The sequence below is a fragment of the Clupea harengus genome, unplaced genomic scaffold (genome assembly GCF_900700415.2).
Source record: "Clupea harengus unplaced genomic scaffold, Ch_v2.0.2, whole genome shotgun sequence".
Lineage (NCBI taxonomy): Eukaryota > Metazoa > Chordata > Actinopteri > Clupeiformes > Clupeidae > Clupea > Clupea harengus.
Genome location: NW_024879605.1, coordinates 132704 through 157598, shown reverse-complemented (window position 1 = coordinate 157598; position 24895 = coordinate 132704). Strand labels below are relative to the sequence as shown.

Genomic DNA, 24895 nt, shown 5'->3' with positions numbered 1-24895 from the left:
TCTTTGCTAATATCCCAATAGGCAGAGATGCCAGAAGTGTTGCAAGCGAAATAGCCTCTATGTGATGTTCTGGTCAACTATAGACATCTGAATAAAAGGAAAATCGTTAGGAATTTCAGTTGGCAATATCTCGCTGTCAAGATATCTGACAAGAGAATGTTTGATTACATGACAGTTGGAAATCTTTTTGTCGCCTTTCTCATGCCAACATTTGGGACAGGCTGTCCATCTTACAACAAGACAAACACAAAAACAAAGACAAAGAAAAAGACCGCGTGGCCTAATGGATAAGGCGTCTGACTTCGAATCAGAAGATTGAGGGTTCGAGTCCCTTCGTGGTCGTATCTTTGCTAATATCCCAATAGGCAGAAATGCCAGAAGTGTTGCAAGCAAAATAGCCTCTATGTGATGTTCTGGTCAACTATAGACATCTGAATAAAAGGAAAATCGTTAGGAATTTCAGTTGGCAATATCTCGCTGTCAAGATATCGGACAAGAGAATGTTTGATTACATGACAGTTGGAAATCTTTTTGTCGCCTTTCTCATGCCAACATTTGGGACAGGCTGTCCATCTTACAACAAGACAAAGACAAAAACAAAGACAAAGAAAAAGACCGCGTGGCCTAAGCGTATCTTTGCTAATATCCCAATAGGCAGAAATGCCAGAAGTGTTGCAAGCGAAATAGCCTCTATGTGATGTTCTGGTCAACTATAGACATCTGAATAATAGGAAAATCGTTAGGAATTTCAGTTGGCAATATCTCGCTGTCAAGATACCTGACAAGAGAATGTTTGATTACATGACAGTTGGAAATCTTTTTGTCGCCTTTCTCATGCCAAAATTTGGGACAGGCTGTCCATCTTACAACAAGATAGAGACAAAAACAAAGACAAAGAAAAAGACTGCGTGGCCTAATGGATAAGGCGTCTGACTTCGAATCAGAAGATTGAGGGTTTGAGTCCCTTCGTGGTCGTATCTTTGCTAATATCCCAATAGGCAGAGATGCCAGAAGTTTTGCAAGCGAAATAGCCTCTATGTGATGTTCTGGTCAACTATAGACATCTGAATAATAGGAAAATCGTTAGGAATTTCAGTTGGCAATATCTCGCTGTCAAGATATCTGACAAGAGAATGTTTGATTACATGACAGTTGGAAATCTTTTTGTCGCCTTTCTCATGCCAAAATTTGGGACAGGCTGTCCATCTTACAACAAGACAAAGACAAAAACAAGGGACTCGACTCGAACAGGCTGTCCATCTTACAACAAGACAAAGACAAAAACAAAGACAAAGAAAAAGACCGCGTGGCCTAATGGATAAGGCGTCTGACTTCTAATCAGAAGATTGAGGGTTCAAGACCCTTTGTGGTTGTATCTTTGCTAATATCCCAATAGGCAGAAATGCCAGAAGTTTTGCAAGCAAAATAACCTCTATGTTGTGTCATCAGTGATGTTCTGGTCAACTATAGACATCTGAATAATAGGAAAATCGTTAGGAATTTCAGTTGGCAATATCTCGCTGTCAAGATATCTGACAAGAGAATGTTTGATTACATGACAGTTGGAAATCTTTTTGTCGCCTTTCTCATGCCAACATTTGGGACAGGCTGTCCATCTTACAACAAGACAAAGACAAAAACAAAGACATAGAAAAAGACCGCGTGGCCTAATGGATAAGGCGTCTGACTTCGAATCAGAAGATTGAGGGTTCGAGTCCCTTCGTGGTCGTATCTTTGCTAATATCCCAATAGGCAGAAATGCCAGAAGTGTTGCAAGCGAAATAGCCTCTATGTGATGTTCTGGTCAACTATAGACATCTGAATAATAGGAAAATCGTTAGGAATTTCAGTTGGCAATATCTCGCTGTCAAGATATCTGACAAGAGAATGTTTGATTACATGACAGTTGGAAATCTTTTTGTCGCCTTTCTCATGCCAACATTTGGGACAGGCTGTCCATCTTACAACAAGACAAAGACAAAAACAAAGAAAAAGACCCCGTGGCCTAATGGATAAGGCGTCTGACTTCGAATCAGAAGATTGAGGGTTCGAGTCCCTTCGTGGTCGTATCTTTGCTAATATCCCAATAGGCAGAGATGCCAGAAGTGTTGCAAGCGAAATAGCCTCTATGTGATGTTCTGGTCAACTATAGACATCTGAATAAAAGGAAAATCGTTAGGAATTTCAGTTGGCAATATCTCGCTGTCAAGATATCTGACAAGAGAATGTTTGATTACATGACAGTTGGAAATCTTTTTGTCGCCTTTCTCATGCCAACATTTGGGACAGGCTGTCCATCTTACAACAAGACAAACACAAAAACAAAGACAAAGAAAAAGACCGCGTGGCCTAATGGATAAGGCGTCTGACTTCGAATCAGAAGATTGAGGGTTCGAGTCCCTTCGTGGTCGTATCTTTGCTAATATCCCAATAGGCAGAAATGCCAGAAGTGTTGCAAGCAAAATAGCCTCTATGTGATGTTCTGGTCAACTATAGACATCTGAATAAAAGGAAAATCGTTAGGAATTTCAGTTGGCAATATCTCGCTGTCAAGATATCGGACAAGAGAATGTTTGATTACATGACAGTTGGAAATCTTTTTGTCGCCTTTCTCATGCCAACATTTGGGACAGGCTGTCCATCTTACAACAAGACAAAGACAAAAACAAAGACAAAGAAAAAGACCGCGTGGCCTAATCGTATCTTTGCTAATATCCCAATAGGCAGAAATGCCAGAAGTGTTGCAAGCGAAATCGCCTCTATGTGATGTTCTGGTCAACTATAGACATCTGAATAATAGGAAAATCGTTAGGAATTTCAGTTGGCAATATCTCTGTGTCAAGATATCTGACAAGAGAATGTTTGATTACATGACAGTTGGAAATCTTTTTGTCGCCTTTCTCATGCCAAAATTTGGGACAGGCTGTCCATCTTACAACAAGACAAAGACAAAAACAAGGGACTCGACTCGAACAGGCTGTCCATCTTACAACAAGACAAAGACAAAAACAAAGACAAAGAAAAAGACCGCGTGGCCTAATGGATAAGGCGTCTGACTTCTAATCAGAAGATTGAGGGTTCAAGACCCTTTGTGGTTGTATCTTTGCTAATATCCCAATAGGCAGAAATGCCAGAAGTGTTGCAAGCAAAATAACCTCTATGTTGTGTCATCAGTGATGTTCTGGTCAACTATAGACATCTGAATAATAGGAAAATCGTTAGGAATTTCAGTTGGCAATATCTCGCTGTCAAGAAATCTGACAAGAGAATGTTTGATTACATGACAGTTGGAAATCTTTTTGTCGCCTTTCTCATGCCAACATTTGGGACAGGCTGTCCATCTTACAACAAGACAAAGACAAAAACAAAGACATAGAAAAAGACCGCGTGGCCTAATGGATAAGGCGTCTGACTTCGAATCAAAAGATTGAGGGTTCGAGTCCCTTCGTGGTCGTATCTTTGCTAATATCCCAATAGGCAGAAATGCCAGAAGTGTTGCAAGCGAAATAGCCTCTATGTGATGTTCTGGTCAACTATAGACATCTGAATAATAGGAAAATCGTTAGGAATTTCAGTTGGCAATATCTCTGTGTCAAGATATCTGACAAGAGAATGTTTGATTACATGACAGTTGGAAATCTTTTTGTCGCCTTTCTCATGCCAACATTTGGGACAGGCTGTCCATCTTACAACAAGACAAAGACAAAAACAAAGACAAAGAAAAAGACCGCGTGGCCTAATGGATAAGGCGTCTGACTTCGAATCAGAAGATTGAGGGTTCGAGTCCCTTCGTGGTCGTATCTTTGCTAATATCCCAATAGGCAGAGATGCCAGAAGTGTTGCAAGCGAAATAGCCTCTATGTGATGTTCTGGTCAACTATAGACATCTGAATAATAGGAAAATCGTTAGGAATTTCAGTTGGCAATATCTCGCTGTCAAGATATCTGACAAGAGAATGTTTGATTACATGACAGTTGGAAATCTTTTTTGTCGCCTTTCTCATGCCAAAATTTGGGACAGGCTGTCCATCTTACAACAAGACAAAGACAAAAACAAGGGACTCGACTCGAACAGGCTGTCCATCTTACAACAAGACAAAGACAAAAACAAAGACAAAGAAAAAGACCGCGTGGCCTAATGGATAAGGCGTCTGACTTCTAATCAGAAGATTGAGGGTTCAAGACCCTTTGTGGTTGTATCTTTGCTAATATCCCAATAGGCAGAAATGCCAGAAGTGTTGCAAGCAAAATAACCTCTATGTTGTGTCATCAGTGATGTTCTGGTCAACTATAGACATCTGAATAATAGGAAAATCGTTAGGAATTTCAGTTGGCAATATCTCGCTGTCAAGATATCTGACAAGAGAATGTTTGATTACATGACAGTTGGAAATCTTTTTGTCGCCTTTCTCATGCCAACATTTGGGACAGGCTGTCCATCTTACAACAAGACAAAGACAAAAACAAAGACATAGAAAAAGACCGCGTGGCCTAATGGATAAGGCGTCTGACTTCGAATCAGAAGATTGAGGGTTCGAGTCCCTTCGTGGTCGTATCTTTGCTAATATCCCAATAGGCAGAAATGCCAGAAGTGTTGCAAGCGAAATAGCCTCTATGTGATGTTCTGGTCAACTATAGACATCTGAATAATAGGAAAATCGTTAGGAATTTCAGTTGGCAATATCTCGCTGTCAAGATATCTGACAAGAGAATGTTTGATTACATGACAGTTGGAAATCTTTTTGTCGCCTTTCTCATGCCAACATTTGGGACAGGCTGTCCATCTTACAACAAGACAAAGACAAAAACAAAGAAAAAGACCCCGTGGCCTAATGGATAAGGCGTCTGACTTCGAATCAGAAGATTGAGGGTTCGAGTCCCTTCGTGGTCGTATCTTTGCTAATATCCCAATAGGCAGAGATGCCAGAAGTGTTGCAAGCGAAATAGCCTCTATGTGATGTTCTGGTCAACTATAGACATCTGAATAAAAGGAAAATCGTTAGGAATTTCAGTTGGCAATATCTCGCTGTCAAGATATCTGACAAGAGAATGTTTGATTACATGACAGTTGGAAATCTTTTTGTCGCCTTTCTCATGCCAACATTTGGGACAGGCTGTCCATCTTACAACAAGACAAACACAAAAACAAAGACAAAGAAAAAGACCGCGTGGCCTAATGGATAAGGCGTCTGACTTCGAATCAGAAGATTGAGGGTTCGAGTCCCTTCGTGGTCGTATCTTTGCTAATATCCCAATAGGCAGAAATGCCAGAAGTGTTGCAAGCAAAATAGCCTCTATGTGATGTTCTGGTCAACTATAGACATCTGAATAAAAGGAAAATCGTTAGGAATTTCAGTTGGCAATATCTCGCTGTCAAGATATCGGACAAGAGAATGTTTGATTACATGACAGTTGGAAATCTTTTTGTCGCCTTTCTCATGCCAACATTTGGGACAGGCTGTCCATCTTACAACAAGACAAAGACAAAAACAAAGACAAAGAAAAAGACCGCGTGGCCTAATCGTATCTTTGCTAATATCCCAATAGGCAGAAATGCCAGAAGTGTTGCAAGCGAAATCGCCTCTATGTGATGTTCTGGTCAACTATAGACATCTGAATAATAGGAAAATCGTTAGGAATTTCAGTTGGCAATATCTCTGTGTCAAGATATCTGACAAGAGAATGTTTGATTACATGACAGTTGGAAATCTTTTTGTCGCCTTTCTCATGCCAAAATTTGGGACAGGCTGTCCATCTTACAACAAGACAAAGACAAAAACAAGGGACTCGACTCGAACAGGCTGTCCATCTTACAACAAGACAAAGACAAAAACAAAGACAAAGAAAAAGACCGCGTGGCCTAATGGATAAGGCGTCTGACTTCTAATCAGAAGATTGAGGGTTCAAGACCCTTTGTGGTTGTATCTTTGCTAATATCCCAATAGGCAGAAATGCCAGAAGTGTTGCAAGCAAAATAACCTCTATGTTGTGTCATCAGTGATGTTCTGGTCAACTATAGACATCTGAATAATAGGAAAATCGTTAGGAATTTCAGTTGGCAATATCTCGCTGTCAAGATATCTGACAAGAGAATGTTTGATTACATGACAGTTGGAAATCTTTTTGTCGCCTTTCTCATGCCAACATTTGGGACAGGCTGTCCATCTTACAACAAGACAAAGACAAAAACAAAGACAAAGAAAAAGACCGCGTGGCCTAATGGATAAGGCGTCTGACTTCGAATCAGAAGATTGAGGGTTCGAGTCCCTTCGTGGTCGTATCTTTGCTAATATCCCAATAGGCAGAAATGCCAGAAGTGTTGCAAGCGAAATAGCCTCTATGTGATGTTCTGGTCAACTATAGACATCTGAATAATAGGAAAATCGTTAGGAATTTCAGTTGGCAATATCTCGCTGTCAAGATATCTGACAAGAGAATGTTTGATTACATGACAGTTGGAAATCTTTTTGTCGCCTTTCTCATGCCAACATTTGGGACAGGCTGTCCATCTTACAACAAGACAAAGACAAAAACAAAGACAAAGAAAAAGACCGCGTGGCCTAATGGATAAGGCGTCTGACTTCGAATCAGAAGATTGAGGGTTCGAGTCCCTTCGTGGTCGTATCTTTGCTAATATCCCAATAGGCAGAAATGCCAGAAGTGTTGCAAGCGAAATAGCCTCTATGTGATGTTCTGGTCAACTATAGACATCTGAATAATAGGAAAATCGTTAGGAATTTCAGTTGGCAATATCTCGCTGTCAAGATATCTGACAAGAGAATGTTTGATTACATGACAGTTGGAAATCTTTTTGTCGCCTTTCTCATGCCAACATTTGGGACAGGCTGTCCATCTTACAACAAGACAAAGACAAAAACAAAGACAAAGAAAAAGACCGCGTGGCCTAATGGATAAGGCGTCTGACTTCGAATCAGAAGATTGAGGGTTCGAGTCCCTTCGTGGTCGTATCTTTGCTAATATCCCAATAGGCAGAAATGCCAGAAGTGTTGCAAGCAAAATAGCCTCTATGTGATGTTCTGGTCAACTATAGACATCTGAATAATAGGAAAATCGTTAGGAATTTCAGTTGGCAATATCTCGCTGTCAAGATATCTGACAAGAGAATGTTTGATTACATGACAGTTGGAAATCTTTTTGTCGCCTTTCTCATGCCAACATTTGGGACAGGCTGTCCATCTTACAACAAGACAAAAACAAAGACAAAGAAAAAGACCGCGTGGCCTAATGGATAAGGCGTCTGACTTCGAATCAGAAGATTGAGGGTTCGAGTCCCTTCGTGGTCGTATCTTTGCTAATATCCCAATAGGCAGAAATGCCAGAAGTGTTGCAAGCAAAATAGCCTCTATGTGATGTTCTGGTCAACTATAGACATCTGAATAATAGGAAAATCGTTAGGAATTTCAGTTGGCAATATCTCGCTGTCAAGATATCTGACAAGAGAATGTTTGATTACATGACAGTTGGAAATCTTTTTGTCGCCTTTCTCATGCCAACATTTGGGACAGGCTGTCCATCTTACAACAAGACAAAGACAAAAACAAAGACAAAGAAAAAGACCGCGTGGCCTAATGGATAAGGCGTCTGACTTCGAATCAGAAGATTGAGGGTTCGAGTCCCTTCGTGGTCGTATCTTTGCTAATATCCCAATAGGCAGAAATGCCAGAAGTGTTGCAAGCAAAATAGCCTCTATGTGATGTTCTGGTCAACTATAGACATCTGAATAATAGGAAAATCGTTAGGAATTTCAGTTGGCAATATCTCGCTGTCAAGATATCTGACAAGAGAATGTTTGATTACATGACAGTTGGAAATCTTTTGTCGCCTTTCTCATGCCAACATTTGGGACAGGCTGTCCATCTTACAACAAGACAAAGACAAAAACAAAGACAAGAAAAAGACCGCGTGGCCTAATGGATAAGGCGTCTGACTTCGAATCAGAAGATTGAGGGTTCGAGTCCCTTCGTGGTCGTATCTTTGCTAATATCCCAATAGGCAGAAATGCCAGAAGTGTTGCAAGCGAAATAGCCTCTATGTGATGTTCTGGTCAACTATAGACATCTGAATAATAGGAAAATCGTTAGGAATTTCAGTTGGCAATATCTCGCTGTCAAGATATCTGACAAGAGAATGTTTGATTACATGACAGTTGGAAATCTTTTTGTCGCCTTTCTCATGCCAAACATTTGGGACAGGCTGTCCATCTTACAACAAGACAAAGACAAAAACAAAGACAAAGAAAAAGACCGCGTGGCCTAATGGATAAGGCGTCTGACTTCGAATCAGAAGATTGAGGGTTCGAGTCCCTTCGTGGTCGTATCTTTGCTAATATCCCAATAGGCAGAAATGCCAGAAGTGTTGCAAGCGAAATAGCCTCTATGTGATGTTCTGGTCAACTATAGACATCTGAATAATAGGAAAATCGTTAGGAATTTCAGTTGGCAATATCTCGCTGTCAAGATATCTGACAAGAGAATGTTTGATTACATGACAGTTGGAAATCTTTTTGTCGCCTTTCTCATGCCAACATTTGGGACAGGCTGTCCATCTTACAACAAGACAAAGACAAAAACAAAGACAAAGAAAAGACCGCGTGGCCTAATGGATAAGGCGTCTGACTTCGAATCAGAAGATTGAGGGTTCGAGTCCCTTCGTGGTCGTATCTTTGCTAATATCCCAATAGGCAGAAATGCCAGAAGTGTTGCAAGCAAAATAGCCTCTATGTGATGTTCTGGTCAACTATAGACATCTGAATAATAGGAAAATCGTTAGGAATTTCAGTTGGCAATATCTCGCTGTCAAGATATCTGACAAGAGAATGTTTGATTACATGACAGTTGGAAATCTTTTTGTCGCCTTTCTCATTGCCAACATTTGGGACAGGCTGTCCATCTTACAACAAGACAAAGACAAAAACAAAGACAAAGAAAAAGACCGCGTGGCCTAATGGATAAGGCGTCTGACTTCGAATCAGAAGATTGAGGGTTCGAGTCCCTTCGTGGTCGTATCTTTGCTAATATCCCAATAGGCAGAAATGCCAGAAGTGTTGCAAGCGAAATAGCCTCTATGTGATGTTCTGGTCAACTATAGACATCTGAATAATAGGAAAATCGTTAGGAATTTCAGTTGGCAATATCTCGCTGTCAAGATATCTGACAAGAGAATGTTTGATTACATGACAGTTGGAAATCTTTTTGTCGCCTTTCTCATGCCAAAATTTGGGACAGGCTGTCCATCTTACAACAAGACAAAGACAAAAACAAAGACAAAGAAAAGACCGCGTGGCCTAATGGATAAGGCGTCTGACTTCGAATCAGAAGATTGAGGGTTCGAGTCCCTTCGTGGTCGTATCTTTGCTAATATCCCAATAGGCAGAAATGCCAGAAGTGTTGCAAGCGAAAATAGCCTCTATGTGATGTTCTGGTCAACTATAGACATCTGAATAATAGGAAAATCGTTAGGAATTTCAGTTGGCAATATCTCGCTGTCAAGATATCTGACAAGAGAATGTTTGATTACATGACAGTTGGAAATCTTTTTGTCGCCTTTCTCATGCCAACATTTGGGACAGGCTGTCCATCTTACAACAAGACAAAGACAAAAACAAAGACAAAGAAAAAGACCGCGTGGCCTAATGGATAAGGCGTCTGACTTCGAATCAGAAGATTGAGGGTTCGAGTCCCTTCGTGGTCGTATCTTTGCTAATATCCCAATAGGCAGAAATGCCAGAAGTGTTGCAAGCGAAATAGCCTCTATGTGATGTTCTGGTCAACTATAGACATCTGAATAATAGGAAAATCGTTAGGAATTTCAGTTGGCAATATCTCGCTGTCAAGATATCTGACAAGAGAATGTTTGATTACATGACAGTTGGAAATCTTTTTGTCGCCTTTCTCATGCCAACATTTGGGACAGGCTGTCCATCTTACAACAAGACAAAGACAAAAAACAAAGAAAAAGACCGCGTGGCCTAATGGATAAGGCGTCTGACTTCGAATCAGAAGATTGAGGGTTCGAGTCCCTTCGTGGTCGTATCTTTGCTAATATCCAATAGGCAGAAATGCCAGAAGTGTTGCAAGCAAAATAGCCTCTATGTGATGTTCTGGTCAACTATAGACATCTGAATAATAGGAAAATCGTTAGGAATTTCAGTTGGCAATATCTCGCTGTCAAGATATCTGACAAGAGAATGTTTGATTACATGACAGTTGGAAATCTTTTTGTCGCCTTTCTCATGCCAACATTTGGGACAGGCTGTCCATCTTACAACAAGACAAAGACAAAACAAAGACAAAGAAAAAGACCGCGTGGCCTAATGGATAAGGCGTCTGACTTCGAATCAGAAGATTGAGGGTTCGAGTCCCTTCGTGGTCGTATCTTTGCTAATATCCCAATAGGCAGAAATGCCAGAAGTGTTGCAAGCAAATAGCCTCTATGTGATGTTCTGGTCAACTATAGACATCTGAATAATAGGAAAATCGTTAGGAATTTCAGTTGGCAATATCTCGCTGTCAAGATATCTGACAAGAGAATGTTTGATTACATGACAGTTGGAAATCTTTTTGTCGCCTTTCTCATGCCAACATTTGGGACAGGCTGTCCATCTTACAACAAGACAAAGACAAAAACAAAGACAAAGAAAAAGACCGCGTGGCCTAATGGATAAGGCGTCTGACTTCGAATCAGAAGATTGAGGGTTCGAGTCCCTTCGTGGTCGTATCTTTGCTAATATCCCAATAGGCAGAAATGCCAGAAGTGTTGCAAGCAAAATAGCCTCTATGTGATGTTCTGGTCAACTATAGACATCTGAATAATAGGAAAATCGTTAGGAATTTCAGTTGGCAATATCTCGCTGTCAAGATATCTGACAAGAGAATGTTTGATTACATGACAGTTGGAAATCTTTTTGTCGCCTTTCTCATGCCAACATTTGGGACAGGCTGTCCATCTTACAACAAGACAAAGACAAAAACAAAGACAAAGAAAAAGACCGCGTGGCCTAATGGATAAGGCGTCTGACTTCGAATCAGAAGATTGAGGGTTCGAGTCCCTTCGTGGTCGTATCTTTGCTAATATCCCAATAGGCAGAAATGCCAGAAGTGTTGCAAGCAAAATAGCCTCTATGTGATGTTCTGGTCAACTATAGACATCTGAATAATAGGAAAATCGTTAGGAATTTCAGTTGGCAATATCTCGCTGTCAAGATATCTGACAAGAGAATGTTTGATTACATGACAGTTGGAAATCTTTTTGTCGCCTTTCTCATGCCAACATTTGGGACAGGCTGTCCATCTTACAACAAGACAAAGACAAAAACAAAGACAAAGAAAAAGACCGCGTGGCCTAATGGATAAGGCGTCTGACTTCGAATCAGAAGATTGAGGGTTCGAGTCCCTTCGTGGTCGTATCTTTGCTAATATCCCAATAGGCAGAAATGCCAGAAGTGTTGCAAGCGAAATAGCCTCTATGTGATGTTCTGGTCAACTATAGACATCTGAATAATAGGAAAATCGTTAGGAATTTCAGTTGGCAATATCTCGCTGTCAAGATATCTGACAAGAGAATGTTTGATTACATGACAGTTGGAAATCTTTTTGTCGCCTTTCTCATGCCAACATTTGGGACAGGCTGTCCATCTTACAACAAGACAAAGACAAAAACAAAGACAAAGAAAAAGACCGCGTGGCCTAATGGATAAGGCGTCTGACTTCGAATCAGAAGATTGAGGGTTCGAGTCCCTTCGTGGTCGTATCTTTGCTAATATCCCAATAGGCAGAAATGCCAGAAGTGTTGCAAGCAAAATAGCCTCTATGTGATGTTCTGGTCAACTATAGACATCTGAATAATAGGAAAATCGTTAGGAATTTCAGTTGGCAATATCTCGCTGTCAAGATATCTGACAAGAGAATGTTTGATTACATGACAGTTGGAAATCTTTTTGTCGCCTTTCTCATGCCAACATTTGGGACAGGCTGTCCATCTTACAACAGACAAAGACAAAAACAAAGACAAAGAAAAAGACCGCGTGGCCTAATGGATAAGGCGTCTGACTTCGAATCAGAAGATTGAGGGTTTCGAGTCCCTTCGTGGTCGTATCTTTGCTAATATCCCAATAGGCAGAAATGCCAGAAGTGTTGCAAGCAAAATAGCCTCTATGTGATGTTCTGGTCAACTATAGACATCTGAATAATAGGAAAATCGTTAGGAATTTCAGTTGGCAATATCTCGCTGTCAAGATATCTGACAAGAGAATGTTTGATTACATGACAGTTGGAAATCTTTTTGTCGCCTTTCTCATGCCAACATTTGGGACAGGCTGTCCATCTTACAACAAGACAAAGACAAAAACAAAGACAAAGAAAAAGACCGCGTGGCCTAATGGATAAGGCGTCTGACTTCGAATCAGAAGATTGAGGTTCGAGTCCCTTCGTGGTCGTATCTTTGCTAATATCCCAATAGGCAGAAATGCCAGAAGTGTTGCAAGCAAAATAGCCTCTATGTGATGTTCTGGTCAACTATAGACATCTGAATAATAGGAAAATCGTTAGGAATTTCAGTTGGCAATATCTCGCTGTCAAGATATCTGACAAGAGAATGTTTGATTACATGACAGTTGGAAATCTTTTTGTCGCCTTTCTCATGCCAACATTTGGGACAGGCTGTCCATCTTACAACAAGACAAAGACAAAAACAAAGACAAAGAAAAAGACCGCGTGGCCTAATGGATAAGGCGTCTGACTTCGAATCAGAGATTGAGGGTTCGAGTCCCTTCGTGGTCGTATCTTTGCTAATATCCCAATAGGCAGAAATGCCAGAAGTGTTGCAAGCGAAAATAGCCTCTATGTGATGTTCTGGTCAACTATAGACATCTGAATAATAGGAAAATCGTTAGGAATTTCAGTTGGCAATATCTCGCTGTCAAGATATCTGACAAGAGAATGTTTGATTACATGACAGTTGGAAATCTTTTTGTCGCCTTTCTCATTGCCAACATTTGGGACAGGCTGTCCATCTTACAACAAGACAAAAACAAAGACAAAGAAAAAGACCGCGTGGCCTAAATGGATAAGGCGTCTGACTTCGAATCAGAAGATTGAGGGTTCGAGTCCCTTCGTGGTCGTATCTTTGCTAATATCCCAATAGGCAGAAATGCCAGAAGTGTTGCAAGCAAAATAGCCTCTATGTGATGTTCTGGTCAACTATAGACATCTGAATAATAGGAAATCGTTAGGAATTTCAGTTGGCAATATCTCGCTGTCAAGATATCTGACAAGAGAATGTTTATTACATGACAGTTGGAAATCTTTTTGTCGCCTTTCTCATGCCAACATTTGGGACAGGCTGTCCATCTTACAACAAGACAAAAGACAAAAACAAAGACAAAGAAAAAGACCGCGTGGCCTAATGGATAAGGCGTCTGACTTCGAATCAGAAGATTGAGGGTTCGAGTCCCTTCGTGGTCGTATCTTTGCTAATATCCCAATAGGCAGAAATGCCAGAAGTGTTGCAAGCAAAATAGCCTCTATGTTGGATGTTCTGGTCAACTATAGACATCTGAATAATAGGAAAATCGTTAGGAATTTCAGTTGGCAATATCTCGCTGTCAAGATATCTGACAAGAGAATGTTTGATTACATGACAGTTGGAAATCTTTTTGTCGCCTTTCTCATGCCAACATTTGGGACAGGCTGTCCATCTTACAACAAGACAAAGACAAAAACAAAGACAAAGAAAAAGACCGCGTGGCCTAATGGATAAGGCGTCTGACTTCGAATCAGAAGATTGAGGGTTCGAGTCCCTTCGTGGTCGTATCTTTGCTAATATCCCAATAGGCAGAAATGCCAGAAGTGTTGCAAGCGAAATAGCCTCTATGTGATGTTCTGGTCAACTATAGACATCTGAATAATAGGAAAATCGTTAGGAATTTCAGTTGGCAATATCTCGCTGTCAAGATATCTGACAAGAGAATGTTTGATTACATGACAGTTGGAAATCTTTTTGTCGCCTTTCTCATGCCAACATTTGGGACAGGCTGTCCATCTTACAACAAGACAAAGACAAAAACAAAGACAAAGAAAAAGACCGCGTGGCCTAATGGATAAGGCGTCTGACTTCGAATCAGAAGATTGAGGGTTCGAGTCCCTTCGTGGTCGTATCTTTGCTAATATCCCAATAGGCAGAAATGCCAGAAGTGTTGCAAGCGAAATAGCCTCTATGTGATGTTCTGGTCAACTATAGACATCTGAATAATAGGAAAATCGTTAGGAATTTCAGTTGGCAATATCTCGCTGTCAAGATATCTGACAAGAGAATGTTTGATTACATGACAGTTGGAAATCTTTTTGTCGCCTTTCTCATGCCAACATTTGGGACAGGCTGTCCATCTTACAACAAGACAAAGACAAAAACAAAGACAAAGAAAAAGACCGCGTGGCCTAATGGATAAGGCGTCTGACTTCGAATCAGAAGATTGAGGGTTCGAGTCCCTTCGTGGTCGTATCTTTGCTAATATCCCAAAAGGCAGAAATGCCAGAAGTGTTGCAAGCGAAATAGCCTCTATGTGATGTTCTGGTCAACTATAGACATCTGAATGATAGGAAAATCGTTAGGAATTTCAGTTGGCAATATCTCGCTGTCAAGATATCTGACAAGAGAATGTTTGATTACATGACAGTTGGAAATCTTTTTGTCGCCTTTCTCATGCCGACATTTGGGACAGGCTGTCCATCTTACAACAAGACAAAAACAAAGACAAAGAAAAAGACCGCGTGGCCTAATGGATAAGGCGTCTGACTTTGAATCAGAAGATTGAGGGTTCGAGTCCCTTCGTGGTCGTATCTTTGCTAATATCCCAATAGGCAGAAATGCCAGAAGTGTTGCAAGCAAAATAACCTCTATGTTGCGTCATCAGTGATGTTCTGGTCAACTATAGACATCTGAATAATAGGAAAATGGTTAGGAATTTCAGTTGGCAATATCTCGCTGTCAAGATATCTGACAAGAGAATGTTTGATTACATGACAGTTGGAAATCTTTTTGTCGCCTTTCTCATGCCAACATTTGGGACAGGCTGTCCATCTTACAACAAGACAAAGACAAAAACAAAGACAAAGAAAAAGACCGCGTGGCCTAATGGATAAGGCGTCTGACTTCGAATCAGATTTGTTCGAGTCCCTTCGTGGTCGTATCTTTGCTAATATCCCAATAGGCAGAAATGCCAGAAGTGTTGCAAGCAAAATAGCCTCTATGTGATGTTCTGGTCAACTATAGACATCTGAATAAAAGGAAAATCGTTAGGAATTTCAGTTGGCAATATCTCGCTGTCAAGATATCTGACAAGAGAATGTTTGATTACATGACAGTGGAATCTTTTTGTCGCCTTTCTCATGCCAACATTTGGGACAGGCTGTCCATCTTACAACAAGACAAAGACAAAAACAAAGACAAAGAAAAAGACCGCGTGGCCTAATCGTATCTTTGCTAATATCCCAATAGGCAGAAATGCCAGAAGTGTTGCAAGCGAAATCGCCTCTATGTGATGTTCTGGTCAACTATAGACATCTGAATAATAGGAAAATCGTTAGGAATTTCAGTTGGCAATATCTCTGTGTCAAGATATCTGACAAGAGAATGTTTGATTACATGACAGTTGGAAATCTTTTTGTCGCCTTCTCATGCCAAAATTTTGGACAGGCTCTCCATCTTACACAAGACAAAGACAAAAACAAGGGGACTCGACTCGAACAGGCTGTCCATCTTACAACAAGACAAAGACAAAAACAAAGGAAAAAGAGCCGCGTGGCCTAATGGATAAGGCGTCTGACTTCTAATCAGAAGATTGAGGGTTAAGTCCCTTCGTGGTCGTATCTTTGCTAATATCCCAATAGGCAGAAATGCCAGAAGTGTTGCAAGCAAAATAACCTCTATGTTGTGTCATCAGTGATGTTCTGGTCAACTATAGACATCTGAATAATAGGAAAATCGTTAGGAATTTCAGTTGGCAATATCTCGCTGTCAAGATATCTGACAAGAGAATGTTTGATTACATGACAGTTGGAAATCTTTTTGTCGCCTTTCTCATGCCAACATTTGGGACAGGCTGTCCATCTTACAACAAGACAAAGACAAAAAACAAAGACAAAGAAAAAGACCGCGTGGCCTAATGGATAAGGCGTCTGACTTCGAATCAGAAGATTGAGGGTTCGAGTCCCTTCGTGGTCGTATCTTTGCTAATATCCCAATAGGCAGAAATGCCAGAAGTGTTGCAAGCAAAATAGCCTCTATGTGATGTTCTGGTCAACTATAGACATCTGAATAATAGGAAAATCGTTAGGAATTTCAGTTGGCAATATCTCGCTGTCAAGATATCTGACAAGAGAATGTTTGATTACATGACAGTTGGAAATCTTTTTGTCGCCTTTCTCATGCCAACATTTGGGACAGGCTGTCCATCTTACAACAAGACAAAGACAAAAACAAAGACAAAGAAAAAGACTGCGTGGCCTAATGGATAAGGCGTCTGACTTCGAATCAGAAGATTGAGGGTTCGAGTCCCTTCATGGTCGTATCTTTGCTAATATCCCAAAAGGCAGAGATGCCAGAAGTTTTGCAAGCGAAATAGCCTCTATGTGATGTTCTGGTCAACTATAGACATCTGAATAATAGGAAAATCGTTAGGAATTTCAGTTGGCAATATCTCGCTGTCAAGATATCTGACAAGAGAATGTTTGTGATAGGTGAAAATTCACCCTCAAGTTACTTCAGGACTCCAGAGTTGTCAATCAGTATATTTATTCAACAAGAGCAATTGCAATCGGGCTCACTCACAGCACAAGGATGAAAGTGAAGCAATGATAAACACATCGCACAAGGTTTATATAGACAGAAGTTGAGCATTCAGCAGGGAAAACCACGTGGTGGATTTCTCACGTCGGAGGCAAGGATGGAAGTTTTGCCCAAGGTCGGAAGAAGCACAGTTCGTCCCTTATTATCACTTCTGGTCTAAACATACTCTTGTACAAAATGCAGACTAAGTGGCACCTAATATTCTAAGTTACACAGGAACACAGAAAAGCCATGTCCCTGTTAAAGAGAAAAGCATATAAGATAATTATTAAAACAAGGCACTTGATTCATATATTCAAAAGTCATTAACAGTGTTTGGTAATTATCTCCATCAATCCACCCTTTTATCCGTTTCAATGGATAATCAAAATTACAATCATAATCACAAATCAACATTATAAGCGTACATTATCAATTTCAATGGATAACCTCAAAATCATCACTCTGAGCTTCTTCACATGGATTTCGGAACAGAGATCATTACTGAGCATTTATTCATCTACCTTCGTAAGTAATTATCAAGCAAAATTTCCATCAGAGGCACAAGCGCTCTGTATTTGTAAGGCAGGTATTGGTTGTCAGCAGTGTTAATCATTCCAGTCACCTCTTCCGTATACAGGGTACAACACAGCATGCACAGGTTGCCAACAGACACAGGAATAACCAAATCACTCCCACACAAGACATTCAAAATTTCTTCCCATGAGGAAAACATTCTTGGCAGGGCACCGAACCCAATCCTGCGTGCCAATTCCCTCTTGCATTTTGTCTGACAACTTTTGCATCTTTTGTAGGATTCAGATCTAAGTCTTTCCCATCTCCGGTGTTGTCAGGGACATATGTGCAACATTGGTCCGTACCAAGCATGACACAAATGCCTCCATTCATGGCAGTGAGAATTTCAAGCACAGCTGTGTTTTGTCGTGTTACCCTGGAGTTTGCTTGTAGTTCTTCTCTGATCTTTTGTAGTCCGTCTCTGGTCAGGTTTTGGAACTTCATCTCAGTGTAGTAAAGGAAGTTAATCCAGTCTGTGTGTGCTCCGATGACGCACCAGGGGCAAAGGGTAGATGCCAGGCCATTCGCTGCTGGGTTCAAGGCCTTGTAGTAGTCTGGAATGCCTCGGGGAATGCCCAGGCCGTCGAACCAGATCCCGCTGTCATCCCCTGCTTCTCTCCTCCCTCGTACGGAATGCATTGGAACGTTCCTCAGGTACTGGTGAGTCTTGGACCTGGGGGTAATCTGAAAGGGTTGTACTAACATTGTTCTAGCACAAGTTCCAGACCAACCCACAGGCAGTGTAGCTCTTAGTTTTCCTTCCCCACATAACCACCACATATCAGCTATGGCTATATCCTGTACTTCAAGAAGTCTGCCATTCAAACACATCCCCGCTGTTCTACATTCACTGGAAGTATTTAACTGTATTTCTCTCCCATTATCAAGCACATGTGTAATGGTCTTACATTGTGTCCAGTGTCCTAGGTGTGCATCGTTCTTTTCCCCAGGTTTCAAATAGCATTCAAACAGGGCATCTTTGCTAATAATGTGTGGAGGTGGTGCAACATTGTCTGGCATGTAGGGCCAATTAAAATGTGAACAGTCATGCTGTATAGCTGTATCATTAAACGCCCTATTTCCCATCATCAGCAAACATTCTGCAGAACACATTGGCTGTCGTATGTAGTTACATTGGGCAGGAAGTTGTGAACAGTCTTTTCTACGACACGAAGCGTCCGCTAGATGGCACATCTTACACGTGCACTTGTTATCTAGGAGTAATTTGACATGTTCCTTCCAGGCTTCAGTTTCTAAAAATTCTTTATCACAGTGATCTATGTCATAAGGTACAGGGGTCGCCAGGAGTGGTTTGGTCGGCACCCTGGGCCCTGCACAGACTAAACAGTCACCTTGTGGTATGTGCGTTCGGACGGTCTGATTTACCCATTTCCACCATGGATGATCTTTAGCCAGGTCCCATCGTGGATATTCGTCCAGGGCTGGTCTCTGCTGTCTCATCCATAAGTATGTTAATAGAACAACAATGTAAAATCCTACAGTCGTTGCTAAGAGTCCCCCACATACCTTGGCCCACTTTGAGTAACCTCCCATGACTTTACAGAGGAAGAGACCTCTCACTCCACAATTTCCACTAGGTTCTAATCCCCCAGGACAGTACTGTATCTTCTGCCAGCGGTTGAGACGAATAGAATCTAAACATCTAAACCCCTTTGTAGGCTGGTCTTCTGTCACAGTGGGCACTCCCTGGAAACAGCAAAGAAAGATGATCTTTATTCCTCTGCCTCAGCCGTGTGCAGGCTTACCCGTTTACAGTGAGTCAGATGTATCCACGTGGCTCTCTCGGCTATTTTGACTGCGGTAGGTGTTGACAGTAGCACTTGGTATGGCCCTACCCACCGGGGCGAGTGCCAATGTTTTCTTTTGAGACTTTTGGTTAGAACCCAATCTCCTGGTCCGACCTTGAATTCAGCCTCACAGTGTTCCTGCGGAGGGGAGAGAAGTCTGAGAGCATTTAGTTTTGACAACATCTTTGCCATGTACTCTGAAAGTGTGTATTCAATCTCTTCGTCTGTTTTAGCAAATGGTTTAAGAGCTGGGGCAGTATAGGGTCTTCCATACATCATTTCAAATGGTGACAATCCTTTTGCTGACTTAACTACATGCATGCTTAGTTCCACTAATGGTAAACAATGGACCCATCCTTTGCCCGTATCTTGCATTGCTTTCCTTAGTTTGCTTTTAATCGTTTGATTTGTCCTTTCCACCAGTCCTGCTGACTGAGGGTGGTATGAACAGTGATTTTTCAGTTCTATCCCCATTTGTACGCTGATCAAACGCAGTGTTTGGTTCACAAAATGAGGACCATTATCACTGTAGATCCTGGTAGGAATTCCGAATTTAGGGATAATTCCCGCACATAATGCCTTGGCTACTGCATGAGCATCTGCCTTCTTACTTGGAAATACTTCTACCCATCTAGTAAACACATCTACTATGACTAGGCAATATTTCTTCCCCTCATCCAGGTTTAGTTCAATGAAATCCATGCACAGATATTCAAAAGGATATTGTGGTTCTGGAAACTTGCCAGGTTTCGGTCTGAAGTTCCCCTGTGGATTATTCTTTGCACAGATTAAACATCTTTCACAAAAATGCTTTGAATAAGAAGTAAATCCATAGGTAGTAAAGATCTTATCTACCTCATAGCACATCCCACCCTTTGAGATATGAGTCACCCCATGACTCAATGTCGCAACATATCTGTACAGTGCTTTCGGTAAGATTGGCATGTTTCCATTTTCCCACAGGCCTTCGTCAGTTTGCTTTGCTCCGTGTTTTAACCACAATCTTTTTTCGTGTTTTGGTGCTTGGTGTTGCATGTCTTTCAATATTGTGAGGTCTAATTCTTCATTGTGTATCTGTCAGATGGTTGTTGCAGTGCGGCCTGTTTTGCGGCTTCGTCTGCTTTGTGGTTTCCCAATGAAACCGGGTCTTTTGCATGTGTGTGCGCAGCGCACTTCATGATTGCCACTGCTTTTGGAAGTTGTAGTGCTGATATCAGTTCTAGTATCAGGTCTCTATGTGTGATAGGTTTACCTGTAGATGTGATCATTCCCCTGTTTGCCCACTGACCTGCGAACACATGGCATGTGGAGAAAGCATAGTTGCTATCTGTGTAGATATTAACTGTCTTTCAGTACCAAGCTTGCATGCTTCAGTAAGGGCAATCAGTTCCGCTGCCTGTGCGGAATAGTGGGCGAGTAGTGGCTCTGCCTTCAAGGTTTTCTCTGCTGTGACTACAGCGTAACCCGTTGCATTACTGCCATCAAGGTTCTTTTTGCTTGAACCATCAAACAAACATAGTTAAATCAGCTTCTGGAAAAGGCATATCTCGTTAGGTCAGCTCTGGCTTGCCATTGTCTTATCTGTCCTCAGCAACACAATCATGTGGGTTCCCATCCTCTGCCGTAGGTAAAAGTGGTAAGCTGGGTTTAAAGTCACACAGCGCTCAATAGTGATATGAGGCTGCCGAGAGCAAAACAGTCATGCAAGATAAGTGTCTGGCTGGTGACATGTAAGCATGTTTTTGTTGTAGCAACAAAAACAGATACCGCATGTGGAACCTTCAGTGTAAGTGGACTGTATAGTACAATAGGAGCAGAGGCCTGCACCGCCAAGGCTGCAGCCACTACTGCTTGTAAACATTCAGACATTGCTTGGGCTACTGGATCTAGCCGTGTGGAATAATATGCCACTGGCTTCAACTTAAGTCCCCACTCCTGCAATTAACAAAGATGTCATATAACCTTTTTTACAGTCTACGGCTTTGTATGAACGGACCTTGTCGTGTCATGGATGTGCTAAGACAGCAGAACTAACCAAAAGTTGCTTAATGTGATCAAAATGCCTTGCCTAGCCTCCTCAGTCCATTCAATAAGATCTCTTGCTGACATGGGTTGAGAATAAATTAAACTCTGTAATATTTGTGTCTCCAACGCATAGTTAGGAATCCACTGTCTACAGAAGTTAGTTATTCCCAAAAGGACATCATCTGTTTCTTTGTCTGTGGTTGGGGTGCTGCTAAAATAGCTTTCTTTCTCTCTGGGTCTAGTGAGCGACCCAGTGCTGAGATAACATAGCCCAGATATTTAACTTCAGTGGACCACAGCTGTAACTTGTTTTTACTGGCTTTGTGGCCTTGTCCGCTAAAATTTCAATAAGGCTATGGTATCTTGTTTACAAGTCCCTGATCAGGGATGAGACAAGGATGTCATCAACATAAAGGAGGAGATTACTAAGTCCAGGTGGTGTGAATTTAGCTAAGTTTGAGCTCATGGCCTGTGAAAAATATAGTGGGTGATTCACAGTACCCTTGTGGTAGCCGAGTCCAAGTCCAGCGTTTCCCTCAAAAGTGAAGGCAAACCAGAACTGGCACTCGGGTTTCACTGTAATTGAAAAAAATGCATTTGCTAAGTCAATTACAGAAAAATGAGATCGCATTCTTAGGTATTTTATTTAACAGAGTGCTGGGGTCAGGTACAATGGGAGCTCTGGGAATGACTGCAAGATTTACTGCTTTTAAATCCTGCACCATTCGCCAACTCTGTGAGGGGGGTGCCTTTTTTACAGGAAAAATCGGTGTGTTACATGGGGAGTCTGGGCAAGGTATTATTACCCCTCTTTCTCTGAGTGTTTTGAACACAGGAGCTATGCCTTCTATGGCTTCTCTTCTTAATGGGTATTGTCTTTGATAAGGTCGATATGACCCTTTAGGTGTTATCTCAACAGGAGCTATGCCAGTTATTTTACCTACATCCGCAGGCCCTTGTGACCATAACTGTTTGGGGAGACAATTTAGCTCAGTTTCCTCCTCAGTGGTCAGATAAACTGTTTGTCACTCCTTTATCAGCCCCTCACCCTCTTGCTCACTGACCCTTATCGGCTTAAGGCCATATGTTGTTGGAACAACTCCAATCCCCAACCCACACATAACATCTCTTCCTAGTAAATTAATGGGGCATGTTTTTGAAACAATAATCTGACATTGAGCTGTTTTGCCCGTTTGCGGGTCTTCGAAGACAATAGGATCGGTGTACGGCTCAGTTTCGAGATGCCCAGAGGCGGATCTGACTATGACTTTCTCTCCAGACAATCTCACCGTGCCCGTCATGTCTTTCTCTCTGAGTACTGTTCTGCAGGCACCAGAGTCACACAAAAATGTCATTGTTTTTCCTGCCATTATCAGTGTAAGTCTTGCGCTGTTTGGAGTAGCCATTAAAGCAAAGACATTTTCATAATCAATGTTTAAAATTTCCTCTGTGTCATTGTCTTCTAAGTAACCCTCAGTCGGGCTGGGAGGAGGTGGCCACCTCTCTCCAGCTGTTACGTCTAGTCATTGTCTTCTGTCCTCCCTTTCCCTAGGAACTCTGTTGTCATCCTTTCCCATTAACTCCGTTGTCATGTCTTTCCCTTTGAGCTCTGTTGTGGCAGTCTTTGGCCCAATGCCGTCTTTCCCACATACATAACAGTAATTCTCCCAGTTTTCTGACCTTCTATTTCCCTTGTTTCCTCCTCTTCTTCTCCCCCTTTTCTTCTATTAGATTGCCCCCTGGCGTTCGTCTCACGGTCTGTTTGTACCTCATGGATTTCAAATTTGTTAACCATTTTTCTTTTCTTTACTCTAGGATAAAGCTTTCTGCATGAGCAAGCCATTTGCTTAACAGGGTTAAACCCGTTCTTTTGCCATTGTATCAGATGTTTTTTTATAAACGTGCTGATTTCCGTTCTCATCCCTCCCATGAAAGCATTTTTTAACTGCATTGCGTAAGGCCCTTCATCTTCCCATACAGGTGGTTCGGTCATCCCACTATGTACTTTGAAAATTTTCCTTAGTCTTTCTAAGTATTCTTGAATTGTTTTCTTTTTCTTTTTGCATACAATCAGCTATCTTAGAGAAGTCTGCGTGTCCACGGAAATGTTGTTGTATTCTCCCTATGAGGGCGTTCTATTCTAGTCCAATACTCACTGGTATTGTCTTGTGAATAGTTCAGTGGTCTGCCGTTCTGGCCGATCGCAGTCCAGGTATCAGCGACCTGGTACCACTCTATTCCCAGGACTTCTCTGACACATGTCTCGAACTCAGCTGCGTTCGGACGGAAACTGTCTGCCATCAGTCTTAGCTTTGCAATGCAATCTTCTGGGCCATCTTTAGGGTGTGGTATGTCAGCGGTTACGCTTTTCACATCGTTTATTGTCCAAGCTCTATATACCCACACTGTAGGATTAGTGTCTTGATCCCCTGCATTAGGGTTTGGCATTTCTATCATCGGAGCAATTAGATCATTTTCTTCAGCTTCGATAAGTGGATCATTTCCTAACAGTCTATTTGTATTTGCTTTTCTGTTATCTCTAACACGTTGGGAGAATCTTCCTCTAGGAGGTTGTCCGGGGTTACAGGGCGTAGCACTGTATTTGTTGGGTTGTCAATAGTTTCCCCATGAAAACGGATCTATTGGAGCCGGAAGTGGTGGATATATTGCTGGAATAGGGATAAGCACAGGAGGTTGCTCCTCATTCGCTCTGCCAGTTATGTCTATCACTGGTGTATCATCAATCTGAATAAGCAGAGGAGGTTGCTCCTCTGCTCTCCTAGTTCTGCCTATCACTGGTGCATCATTATCCTCATTTGCTTTGTAAGCAATCAGGTGTTGTTGTATCTTTTGTAATTGTTCGTTTACTGACTCTCTTTGATTAGTGGCTCTCCTTTTCGCTACAACCATGCCATATTTGGGCCTCCCTTAACCCAAGTTTTTCTTGCATGTGGTTATCACCACAGGCCTTCTCTCTGATTTTTTGTATCAAGTCAGCAGTTGCCTCTACTTTAGCTCTCCCTCAAATCCAAAATCTTTTTTTCCACATATGTCTATGCCTTACACAGTCAGCGCTTGCTTGTATTGCCATATGTTTCATATCCCCCTCTAACTGGGATATGTCATCAATTTTAGATCCCTTGTTTCCCATTTTTAATTATTGTTAAAACTCTTTAGTCTAAAACAACACAAGGTAAGAGGGAACGGATAGACCTTTGAAAGACTTCTCCGGAGTCGTCTAGAAATAGGTCTAGAGAGTTTGTACAGGCTTCCAGTGGCCAAGGGGATATATCTCTAATTTACCCCGAAGAGTTTGCGGAGGACCCCCTACCACGCAGGTTTATCTCTCATTCACACCCTGAAGAGTTTGCGGAGGACCCCCTACCACGCAGGTTTATCTCTCATTTACAACCTTTTTACACAGCTAGCAAATTCGTTCAACACACGAGGCAAGCAGGAATATCTCTAACAAGTCTGTAACCTTAAAGAATTCTCTCTCTACCCCGCGGAGAACAGGCAACACAGCCCCACTCGAAGACACGTGTACACAAAACCGAAACAAACAATAAACCAACAATATACTCACAAACAGCTCGGAGTCCACCCCCTACAGTCCGATTCAGTTCCTTCACTCTCGGCTCTCC

General features: G+C 41.6%; 33 non-coding genes across 33 annotated transcripts; all 33 read left to right on the top strand.

Annotated features, from left to right (window-relative positions):
* The first annotated feature begins 269 nt into the window (after window positions 1-269).
* trnar-ucg lies at window positions 270-342 on the top strand. Its single transcript has one exon. It is a non-coding gene; the product is annotated as a tRNA-Arg (tRNA).
* Window positions 343-1300: 958 nt separating this feature from the next.
* Window positions 1301-1373, top strand: trnar-ucu. The gene has a single exon. It is a non-coding gene; the product is annotated as a tRNA-Arg (tRNA).
* Window positions 1374-1656: 283 nt separating this feature from the next.
* trnar-ucg lies at window positions 1657-1729 on the top strand. The gene has a single exon. It is a non-coding gene; the product is annotated as a tRNA-Arg (tRNA).
* A 609-nt stretch (window positions 1730-2338) lies between these two features.
* Window positions 2339-2411, top strand: trnar-ucg. The gene has a single exon. It is a non-coding gene; the product is annotated as a tRNA-Arg (tRNA).
* Window positions 2412-3025: 614 nt separating this feature from the next.
* trnar-ucu lies at window positions 3026-3098 on the top strand. Its single transcript has one exon. It is a non-coding gene; the product is annotated as a tRNA-Arg (tRNA).
* Window positions 3099-3725: 627 nt separating this feature from the next.
* trnar-ucg lies at window positions 3726-3798 on the top strand. Its single transcript has one exon. It is a non-coding gene; the product is annotated as a tRNA-Arg (tRNA).
* A 326-nt stretch (window positions 3799-4124) lies between these two features.
* trnar-ucu lies at window positions 4125-4197 on the top strand. The gene has a single exon. It is a non-coding gene; the product is annotated as a tRNA-Arg (tRNA).
* Window positions 4198-4480: 283 nt separating this feature from the next.
* On the top strand, window positions 4481-4553 carry trnar-ucg. The gene has a single exon. It is a non-coding gene; the product is annotated as a tRNA-Arg (tRNA).
* A 609-nt stretch (window positions 4554-5162) lies between these two features.
* Window positions 5163-5235, top strand: trnar-ucg. Its single transcript has one exon. It is a non-coding gene; the product is annotated as a tRNA-Arg (tRNA).
* A 614-nt stretch (window positions 5236-5849) lies between these two features.
* trnar-ucu lies at window positions 5850-5922 on the top strand. Its single transcript has one exon. It is a non-coding gene; the product is annotated as a tRNA-Arg (tRNA).
* Window positions 5923-6205: 283 nt separating this feature from the next.
* On the top strand, window positions 6206-6278 carry trnar-ucg. The gene has a single exon. It is a non-coding gene; the product is annotated as a tRNA-Arg (tRNA).
* A 271-nt stretch (window positions 6279-6549) lies between these two features.
* Window positions 6550-6622, top strand: trnar-ucg. The gene has a single exon. It is a non-coding gene; the product is annotated as a tRNA-Arg (tRNA).
* Window positions 6623-6893: 271 nt separating this feature from the next.
* trnar-ucg lies at window positions 6894-6966 on the top strand. Its single transcript has one exon. It is a non-coding gene; the product is annotated as a tRNA-Arg (tRNA).
* Window positions 6967-7231: 265 nt separating this feature from the next.
* Window positions 7232-7304, top strand: trnar-ucg. Its single transcript has one exon. It is a non-coding gene; the product is annotated as a tRNA-Arg (tRNA).
* A 271-nt stretch (window positions 7305-7575) lies between these two features.
* On the top strand, window positions 7576-7648 carry trnar-ucg. The gene has a single exon. It is a non-coding gene; the product is annotated as a tRNA-Arg (tRNA).
* A 269-nt stretch (window positions 7649-7917) lies between these two features.
* trnar-ucg lies at window positions 7918-7990 on the top strand. The gene has a single exon. It is a non-coding gene; the product is annotated as a tRNA-Arg (tRNA).
* Window positions 7991-8262: 272 nt separating this feature from the next.
* trnar-ucg lies at window positions 8263-8335 on the top strand. Its single transcript has one exon. It is a non-coding gene; the product is annotated as a tRNA-Arg (tRNA).
* A 270-nt stretch (window positions 8336-8605) lies between these two features.
* Window positions 8606-8678, top strand: trnar-ucg. The gene has a single exon. It is a non-coding gene; the product is annotated as a tRNA-Arg (tRNA).
* A 272-nt stretch (window positions 8679-8950) lies between these two features.
* Window positions 8951-9023, top strand: trnar-ucg. The gene has a single exon. It is a non-coding gene; the product is annotated as a tRNA-Arg (tRNA).
* Window positions 9024-9293: 270 nt separating this feature from the next.
* On the top strand, window positions 9294-9366 carry trnar-ucg. Its single transcript has one exon. It is a non-coding gene; the product is annotated as a tRNA-Arg (tRNA).
* Window positions 9367-9638: 272 nt separating this feature from the next.
* trnar-ucg lies at window positions 9639-9711 on the top strand. Its single transcript has one exon. It is a non-coding gene; the product is annotated as a tRNA-Arg (tRNA).
* Window positions 9712-9977: 266 nt separating this feature from the next.
* trnar-ucg lies at window positions 9978-10050 on the top strand. The gene has a single exon. It is a non-coding gene; the product is annotated as a tRNA-Arg (tRNA).
* Window positions 10051-10319: 269 nt separating this feature from the next.
* trnar-ucg lies at window positions 10320-10392 on the top strand. Its single transcript has one exon. It is a non-coding gene; the product is annotated as a tRNA-Arg (tRNA).
* A 270-nt stretch (window positions 10393-10662) lies between these two features.
* On the top strand, window positions 10663-10735 carry trnar-ucg. The gene has a single exon. It is a non-coding gene; the product is annotated as a tRNA-Arg (tRNA).
* Window positions 10736-11006: 271 nt separating this feature from the next.
* trnar-ucg lies at window positions 11007-11079 on the top strand. Its single transcript has one exon. It is a non-coding gene; the product is annotated as a tRNA-Arg (tRNA).
* Window positions 11080-11350: 271 nt separating this feature from the next.
* trnar-ucg lies at window positions 11351-11423 on the top strand. Its single transcript has one exon. It is a non-coding gene; the product is annotated as a tRNA-Arg (tRNA).
* Window positions 11424-11694: 271 nt separating this feature from the next.
* Window positions 11695-11767, top strand: trnar-ucg. The gene has a single exon. It is a non-coding gene; the product is annotated as a tRNA-Arg (tRNA).
* Window positions 11768-13408: 1641 nt separating this feature from the next.
* On the top strand, window positions 13409-13481 carry trnar-ucg. The gene has a single exon. It is a non-coding gene; the product is annotated as a tRNA-Arg (tRNA).
* Window positions 13482-13754: 273 nt separating this feature from the next.
* trnar-ucg lies at window positions 13755-13827 on the top strand. The gene has a single exon. It is a non-coding gene; the product is annotated as a tRNA-Arg (tRNA).
* Window positions 13828-14098: 271 nt separating this feature from the next.
* trnar-ucg lies at window positions 14099-14171 on the top strand. Its single transcript has one exon. It is a non-coding gene; the product is annotated as a tRNA-Arg (tRNA).
* A 271-nt stretch (window positions 14172-14442) lies between these two features.
* On the top strand, window positions 14443-14515 carry trnar-ucg. Its single transcript has one exon. It is a non-coding gene; the product is annotated as a tRNA-Arg (tRNA).
* Window positions 14516-14780: 265 nt separating this feature from the next.
* trnaq-uug lies at window positions 14781-14853 on the top strand. The gene has a single exon. It is a non-coding gene; the product is annotated as a tRNA-Gln (tRNA).
* Window positions 14854-16166: 1313 nt separating this feature from the next.
* Window positions 16167-16239, top strand: trnar-ucg. The gene has a single exon. It is a non-coding gene; the product is annotated as a tRNA-Arg (tRNA).
* Window positions 16240-24895: the final 8656 nt, after the last annotated feature.